Here is a 9,568-nt window from a genome sequence, read left to right as displayed (position 1 = left end):
ATGTTGGTCTGTTTACTGTTGAGTGAGAAAACTATGTCGCACATTAAGATAATCATCTGGGGACCGCCCAAGCTCACCACAGGTTGAGAACCACTGCCTCAGAGCTGTCATGTATCTAAACACCATAGCACCCACTATGCTACAGTATCTAAACACCATAGCACCCACTATGCTACAGTATCAGTATCTCTCTAGAGAGAGAGAGAGAGAGAGAGGGGGAGGGGGAGAGGGAGAGGGAGAGTGGTGGGGAGGGGGGAGAGAGAGAGGGGGGAGAGAGAGGGGGAGGGGGAGAGGGAGAGGGGTGGGGAGGGGGGAGAGAGAGAGAGAGAGAGAGAGAGGGGAGAGCTTGTAGATCTGCTATTTTTTGGGGGGGGGGAGTGAAAATGTGTGCAAATCTTGAACATACATTTTTATCTAAAATCTTTGCTTCTGGGGGATTCTACAAATGTCTTTTACATCCTAACACTTATTTAAAAAAAGTATGTTGCTGTAATATCAGTGGTTCTCAAACTTTTTCATTTCAAGGACCCCCAAAATGATATGTATTTGGCCGTGGACCCCCATCTAAACAAATTTTGTTCCAGGGACCCCCAGAAGTTGTAACATGAGTTAAAAATATTCTGCAAATCTATATTCAAACATTTGCAAAAAAAAGTTCAAGATTAAAAAAAAAAAAAACAGATCTACAAGCTCATAGCGCAGCACTCGGTGCCACGCTATGAGCTTGTAGATCTGCTATTTTTGAATAGCCAAAGAAATCTTAAAATGACACACAGATGCGTTGCCGGTCTAAATGAATAGATAAAAAGGAGAGTGTGGGTTGAATCTGATGAGCGCATTGTTAGAAGTGTTCACTGGAAGAAGAAGAAGAAAAGAAGAAATAAAAAGGATTCACAGATGAATCTCTTATAGAAATGGTTTGGAGGTTTATTTCTACTCAGTCAGAAATGGGAATTGTCTTTTTTTTTTTTCATTCTGCTGTAATTTTTGAGCTGACACCACATTTTGAATGTCTTTTATTCCAGCTAACATTCATTTCCAGCATACCGCTGAGCTGGTCAAAAACCTGGTGAAAGTGGGAGCCAACTACTCCATGCAGGTGTATATTGCAGCTATGGAAGTACTCGTACATGTTTTACTCAAGTAAAAGTATCAATACTGCAATGTAGAAGTACTTTGTTAAAAGTAAAAGTCTGGAATTTACTTGAGTAAAAAGTACAAAAGTATTGGTATCAAAAATGTACTTAAAGTACAAGTAAAAGTACTAAAATGTTTGAAAATAGCAGATCTACAAGCTCACAACGCGTCGTGATGTGACGCGTTGTGAACTTGTAGATCTACTATTTTCAAACAGCCTAGGTATAAAACAGGGCTAAAGTGGTTAATGTATGTTTTATAGAGTAATATATTTATATCTGCAGAGTAACTAGTAACTAAAGTTTTCAAATAATTGTAGTGAAGTAAAAGTAAAATATTTTCCCCTGAGATGTAGTGGAGTAGAAGTAAAAGTATAGACAATTGGAAATACTCCAGTTAGTAAAAGTACCTCAATATTGTACTTAAGTACAGTACTTGAGTAAATGTACTTAGTTACTTTACACCCCTGGAACTAGGGACTAGGGACACTCACGGCCCGTTGCTCCAGTGAATGTCTCCGGACAGTTTAGTTTAGTGTCCCTTCCCCTAAACAATCATGTCCGGAATGATCGGGGCAACTAAAAATGGAATTGGTCTTCAAAATTGTAAACGCAAACTGACACATAAATGTGTGAAATAATGTATTTCCTGTCCAGGTATGACGAGTATTGAAAGAAAAAGATACACAAGAAACGTAACATACTTGGTGATAACAGGGGAATATATTGGTTAAGATATGGTTGAATATTTAACACCTGAATGTAGTGTACGGAAAACATGTTTTGTTTTGTGTAAGGTGATTATGGCCAGTATGATTCATTTTCTGTTGACATGGTTCACACATAGGGGGCGCTGTGGGGAAAAAAACAGCAAAAGTTCCACAGGAAGTGAGGTATCAGGAGCAGCTATAAAAGTACAGGAAGTGAGGCGGCCGGGGGTTCCATTTTAGGTATTGAAAAAGATGTTTGGTGGTGTTTGAGAAAGAGACTCTTGTAAGCCTGTACTAAATCAAAATCAGGAATTGATAAACCAGTGAGTAGTGTGGCCGGAGAACTTATGGATCTGGAAGGAGAGAAGTTTGGTCGAGGAACATTTCTGAGGGTTTAGCTCTGAATCAATTCAGAGCTTTTGGACAGAGGAACCCATGTGGCCTCCTGACTTGAAGGTTGGGTGAGGATTACATTTTTCCTTTTTATGCAATGCATTGCCTTTGTATTTGATGACTTTGTGGATTATCAGATTTTCTGAAAATAGAAGATCTAAAATACGTTTGGATTACTTTTGGGCAGTGGTGGAAAGTAACTAAGTACATTTACTCAAGTACTGTACTTAAGTACAATTTTGAGGTATTTGTACTTTACTTGAGTATTTCCAATTTTCAATACTTTTACTTCTACTCCACTATCTCAGAGGCAAATATTGCACTTTTACTCCACTGCAATTATTTGAAAACTTTAGTTACTTTGCAGATACAAGTTATAATATTATGAAACATATTTTAGCCCTATTGTATACATAGGCTATTTGAAAATAGCCGATCTACAAGCTCACTGTTATGGCAGTAGTATGGCATAATTTACAGTGATACAAAAAAATTAAGAAAATGTAAAAATGCAATGTTTTAAATATGTTATGATAAATGTAAATGCCCATAGCTGCACAATAGCATTTATTTCATCTGCTTTTAGAAGCAATTGAAAATACAAATGACAAATAATGTTGAGTTACTTTGTTGACGCCCCCTAGTGGCACTGTGGTTGAATATCTGTCAGCTCTCCAAGATAATCAAAAGCTTGAGACTTAATGACACTTTTGTTAAACCACCTGAACCACCCAGCATCCCTATTCTGGGGGGAACGTTAGCCCAAAATAGCCGATCTACAAGCTCACAGATCGTGTAGATCTGCTATTTTTTTGCGAATCAATTTGTGTAGCTTGAAATAAGAGCGTACCAAATGCTATCTTTACAGGTCCGTTACTATAGAGGGTTTAAGTGGTACTGAATTTACAGCTCAACAAAAGCTAATTCATCCTAGTGTATCACGAGGACAATTTCACGATGAATTAAAATCTCTGCAATACGATTATTGTGAGCGTTTTTAATGATAACGATTATCTTCCCATTCCTAGTTGTGACAGGATACAGTATATGTATACATACATATTGCCTCACTTCACTGGCTCTCTGTCAATTTTAAAAGGGATTTTAAGGTCCTTTTAAATCTTTAGACGGGCTCGTAAAGCTCCATTGTACCTCTCTGAGCTCCTGGAACCATTACACCCCAGCCAGGACTCTGAGGTCTTGCCGATCAGTCGTTACTGGTCGTTCCAAAGACTAGCAAAAAGACCAGGGGTGGCCGCGCCTTTGCTGCTGCCGACCCCCCCCCCCCCCCCATGCTCTGGAACGACCTGCCTCTCCCCCCCCATGCTCTGGAACGACCTGCCTCTCCCCGTCCCATGCTCTGGAAAGACCTGCCTCTCCCCCCCCCATGCTCTGGAACGACCTGCCTCTCCCCCCCCCATGCTCTGGAACGACCTGCCTCTACCTACGAAGGTAGGCTGCTAAGATATCCATGTGGACATGATGGAGGTCATTTAGGGTAGAGAGAATGAGGTGGATTTGACAGACTAGGAGTGTTGGTATAGGGAGAGGCATGGCTGAAGAGCTTTGCACATCACTCACTACTTGCTGCTGTTGAAGTCAAAACACAGTATACCACATTGTGATAGCTGTAGTAAGTCTGCAGTACACCTGACTGGTGGCAATAGCCTGGTTGTGATGCGTAGATGTGATCCATCAGGGTGTGATCTTTGGTCGTTCACAAAAAAAACAAAAGAAGAAATCCACACAAATGACACAAACAATTCTAAATCTTTTCACACGAAAATGACACAAATGCAACAAGAAATGTCTTAAATGTCACAATAAATTTCAAAGAATGCCTAAAAGAATCCAAAATTGCCAAAAGCATTTCCCCTCAAAAATTACAATGGCCACAAAATGATAAACAAAAACATCCACAAAAATGTCAAATAAAAATTCACAAAATACCAAAATGCCACGAAGATCGTCAAATTAATGCCACAAAAACATAAAAAATACCACACAAAAAAATGCTACATAAAAAGTCACACTATAAAAAATGTCAGAAAAAATGTAATAAATGCCACAAATTGTCAAATTAATGCCACAAAAAATGTAAAAAATTCCACAACAAATGCCAGCTTATCAACACTGCAATGATCAAAGAGCACACCCTGATTGATCACATCTACGCATCACAACCAGGCTATTACCACCTGTCAGGTGTACTGCAGACTTACTACAGCTATCACAATGAGGTATACTGTGTTTTGACTTCGGCAGCAGCAAGAAGTGAGTGATGTGCAAAGCTCTTCAGCCATGCCTCTCCCTATAAACACTCCTGGTCTGTCAAATCCATGTCATTCCCTCTACCCCAAATGACCTCCATCATGTCCACATGGACATCTTGGCAGCCTACCTTCTTAGGTGGCGCCTGCAGCTCAACATTGGCAAGACGGTGTTGGCAGCATATCACCTCAACAACAAAGAAGCAAAAAGGGAACTGGACGTGTTCATGGACAACAACCACCTGGAGTTCCAGCAAGCCCTAAGGTACCATAGGGAACTGTCTTTTAAGTAACACCCAGAGGCCAACGTGTCATCAAGTGTCTCGCCAATCTGATGTCTCACTGGTACATCCTGGGATTCCTCTGCCAAGGTACTACGAATCCCCACGCAAATCCTGGTCTTCGCTGCAACCAAATACTGTGCCTCAGCCTGGTGTAGAAGCCCACATGCCAAAAACGTTGATGCCGCCATTAACAACGATCTCCGGATCCTAACTGGTTGCCTGAATCCCACCCCTATGTTCTACTTCCCAATCCTAGCAGGAATTAACCCAACCGGCCTCTGACGAGAGCCTGCTACCCTCACATCCTTGCCCTTAGGAAAGCCCAGAAACATGACTGATCTTCAACACCAAGGCCAACACAGGAGTGGGCACCTGAAACGTCCGAACACTGTTCCAGTGTGGTCGTATGGACCAGGTGCTGAAGACGATGACAGATTATCGCCTCGACATACTAGGCATTAGTGAGATGAGCTGGACTGGGCAGGGGCACCTCTTGATGGATGGAGCAACTGCTCCCTACGCCGATGAGCGAACGCATCATCACAGCAAGGCTGTGCACCAGGCTGTAAGTTATAATGTGTACGTAATTCATCAGTTCTGTTACTTAGTTCTGGACTATAGTAGACTATAGTAATCTTCCGACTTCATTCTTCTTTCTTTCTGGATGAACTTTGTTTTGCCCGCGCTACTCCTCCCACAGTTTGGGCTTGACAGACTGCACAGTATGCTTATGTAGACTGCCGATCACATAATCACCTCTGCGTCCTGTACAGACCACCATCGGAGGCCGGTCTCTTTGATGTGGGACCTGAGACGAGGGCGTGGCTGCACATCATTGAGCGCGACATCTGATGATGACACACAAAAGAAGAAGACGCCTGAGTATCACTTTTGTTTGTAATATAAATATATTCCCTTCCCTTCCCTTCTTCCTTCCTTCCTGAGATCTTCAACACTAAGGCCAACACAGGAGTGGGCACCTGAAATGTCCAAACACTGTTCCAGTGTGGTCGTATGGACCAAGTGCTGAAGACAAGTCATGATGTGTACATAAATCATCATTTCTGTTAAATCTACCTACGGATATGTTGTAACTTATCAACTGCACCACAAATGATCTGTATGATCTTCTTTCTTCCTTTCTTCCTTTCTTCCTTTCTTCCTTTCCTTCCCTCTTTCCTTCCTGAGATTTTCAACACAAAGGCCAACACAGGAGTGGGCACCTGAATCGTCCGAACACTGTTCCAGTGTGGTCGTATGGACCAGGTGCTGAAGACGATGAGAGATTATCGCCTCGACATACTAGGCGTTAGTGAGATGAGCTGGACTGGGCAGGGGCACCTCGTGATGGATGGAGCAACTGCTCCCTACGCCGATGAGCGAACGCATCATCACGGCAAGGCTGTACACCAGGCTGTAAGTTATGATGTGTACGTAATTCATCAGTTCTGTTAAATCTGTCTACGGATATTTTGTAACTAATCAACAGCACCATAAATGATCTGTGTTTATTAGTGTGGACTATAGTAGACTATAGTAATCTTCCAACTTCATTCTTTTTTCTTTCTAGATAAACTTTATTTTGCCGAGCTACTCCTCCCACAGTTTGGTCCTGACAGACTGCACAGTATGCTTATGCAGACTGCCGATCACATAATCACCTCTGTGTCCTGTACAGACCACCATCGGAGGCCAGTCTCTTTAATGTGGGACCTGAGACGAGGGCGTGGCTGATGACAGATAGTGAAAAGTGACAATGACAGACAAGAAGAAAGTGCATTATAAAAAAGAAACTATTACTGTATATTTAACCCTCCTTCCAGTGAAATCAGAATGTGGTACTTATGATCATGCTATTATTTTATGAACAATCTAATTAGCATTTTTCTTTCTTTCTGTCTTGACCCCGATCTTCAACACCAAGGCCAACACCAGAGGAGGCAACTGAAACGTACGAACACTGTTCCAGTGTGGTCGTATAGACCAGGTGCTGAAGACGATGAGAGATTATCGCCTTCGCTGTTGTTGACGTGATATGCTGCCAACGCTGTCTTGCCAATGCTGAGCTGCCAACCTACGAAGGCAGGCTACGAAGATATCTATGTGGACATGATGGAGGTCATTTGGGGTAGAGGGAATGAGTTTGATTTGACAGACCAGGAGTGTTGGTATAGGAAGAGGCATGGCTGAAGAGCTTTGCACATCACTCACTTCTTGCTGCTGCCAAGTCAAAACACAGTATACCTCATTGTGATAGCTGTAGTAAGTCTGCAGTACAGCTGACTGGTGGCAATAGCCTGGTTGTGATGAGTAGATGTGATCAATCAGGGTGTGCTCTTTGGTCGTTAACAAAAATCACTAAGTGCCATAAAAAATCTACAATTGATACACAACATTCCACAAAAATGTTACAAACAAAACAAATGCCACAAAAACAAATCAACAACAATTCCACATAAAAATGACACAAATGCCACAAAACAATCCACAAAAATGTTTAAAGGTAGGGTAAGTGATTTTCTTTGCTTAAACTAAGTGTTAAATAGCTCTATATTCTGATAGTACTCATTACTATAGAGTATATATAATGCTTTAACCTTTTAACAAAAAACGTTTTATTTTAACCAAAACATATCACTTACCTTCATAAAGTCCACAAATGCTACAAGGAATGTCTCAAATGTCAAAATAAATTTCAAAGAATGCCACAAAAAAGTCACAAATAATCCACAAGTGTCACAAACATTTCCGCCCAAAAATGGCAATGGCCACAAAACAATTCACAAAAACATCCACAAAAATGCCACAAAAGAAATTCACACAAAAAAAAAAAGTCACAAATGCCGAACGTGACACAAAATGTAAAAAATTATTGATACTCAGGCACAAATTTCACGATAAAAAAATTCACACGGTAAAAAAATTCACGTGATAAAATAAATCTCAAATAATGTCTTAAATACCACAAAAAAATTAAAATGAATGCCACAAAAAATTAAAAAAATGCCACAACAAATGCCAGCTTATCTCCACTGCAACGACCAAAGAGCACACCCTGATTGATCACATCTACGCATCACAGCCAGGCTATTGCCTCCAGTCATGTGTACTGCAGACTTACTACAGCTATCACAATGAGGTATACTGTGTTTTGACTTCAACAGCAGCAAGAAGTGAGTGATGTGCAAAGCTCTTCAGCCATGCTTCTCCCTATACCAACACTCCTGGTCTGTCAAATCCACGTCATTCCCTCTACCCCAAATGACCTCCATCATGTCCACATGGACATCTTGATGAAGATAGGTTGAAAATGGGGGAAGTCGTCCTTTAAACCAAGACAGGCAACCCATTAAAACCGGGAAAGCATCTGTCATTTAGATTTGATCTGTCTGTCTTCCTGTATCCATATGCATGAAAAGTGTTTCAGAAAACTCTTAGGATTTATAGCAAAATTAGCAGATATATAAGCTCGCACACACCTGTTATTTATGAAGATTTTAAAAAAAAATCATAAACATTTTGAATAGTTTTGAGCTTTAACACTTCTGAGAGAGGTCCCTGGCACACAACATTTTCAGATGTGGGGCGGGGGGGCAAATATATATGAAGTTGGGCGGGGGGGTGGGGGGGGGGAGTTAGAGAACCACTGATTTAGAAGGCATTTGTAGAATCGGCCTCAGGTCTTGCAGCAAAATATACAGTACAAGATGGAGTTGGTCTGCTGTGGCATGCGGGCAAAAACTGAGCGCCGTACTGTATGTTTTTTTTTATGTTGACATTTTATTTTGAGCAGCACCTTTCGGCCCGCGTGCCTTACCTTGTGCCTCCAGTGCAATGTCGTTACGATCACATTCACGCTCGCGTGTATGTACGTACCCCTACCCCCCATTTATGGTTTTGAGGAATCCAAAGCTACAGACAAAGTCAAATTGCAATTGACCCCCACCACTACATTCATTTATTTGACCCTACCTCTCTAACACACGGTTGCACAGACCTAGCGAGCTGCAGGCACACTTAAAATGTATAAGAAATGTTGTTTCTAGTTCGGTAGATGCTCCCTATGGAAGCAGGCTTCAGGCAGCGTTGCCACGTCTGCTTATTATAAGCGACTTTATTTTCTTCTATAAAGTAACTCGTAAATATTGGCAGTTTTTTGGATTTGTTTCTAAAGTGTAGTTGTTTATTTGGGCTTCTTTCCTAAATGTTGTTTAAACCAGTTCTCATTTTCATGTCAAAGACATCATTGAGCGGGACATCTGATGATGACACACGAAAGAAGAAGACGCCTGAGTATCACTTTTGTATGTAATATAAATATATTCCCTTCCCTTCGCCTCTTCCTTCCTTCCTGAGATCTTCAACACCAAGGCCAACACAGGAGTGGGCACCTGAAATGTCCAAACACTGTTCCAATGTGGTCGTATGGACCAAGTGCTGAAGACAAGTCATGATGTGTACATAAATCATCATTTCTGTTAAATCTGCCTACGGATATTTTGTAACTTATCAACTGCACCACAAATGATCTGTATGATCTTCTTTCTTTCTTTCTTTCTTCCTTTTATCCTTTCTTCCTTTCTCCCTTACATTCCCTTCCCTTCCCTTCCCTTCCCTCTTTCCTTCCTGAGATTTTCAACACAAAGGCCAACACAGGAGTGGGCACCTGAATCGTCCGAACACTGTTCCAGTGTGGTCGTATGGACCAGGTGCTGAAGACGATGAGAGATTATCGCCTCGACATACTAGGCGTTAGTGAGATGAGCTGGACTGGG

This window comes from Gymnoscopelus braueri (assembly GCF_963280865.1).
Source record: "Gymnoscopelus braueri genome assembly, chromosome: 18".
Lineage (NCBI taxonomy): Eukaryota > Metazoa > Chordata > Actinopteri > Myctophiformes > Myctophidae > Gymnoscopelus > Gymnoscopelus braueri.
The sequence above is the reverse complement of the archived record's forward strand: the minus strand, read 5'-3'. Positions refer to the sequence as shown.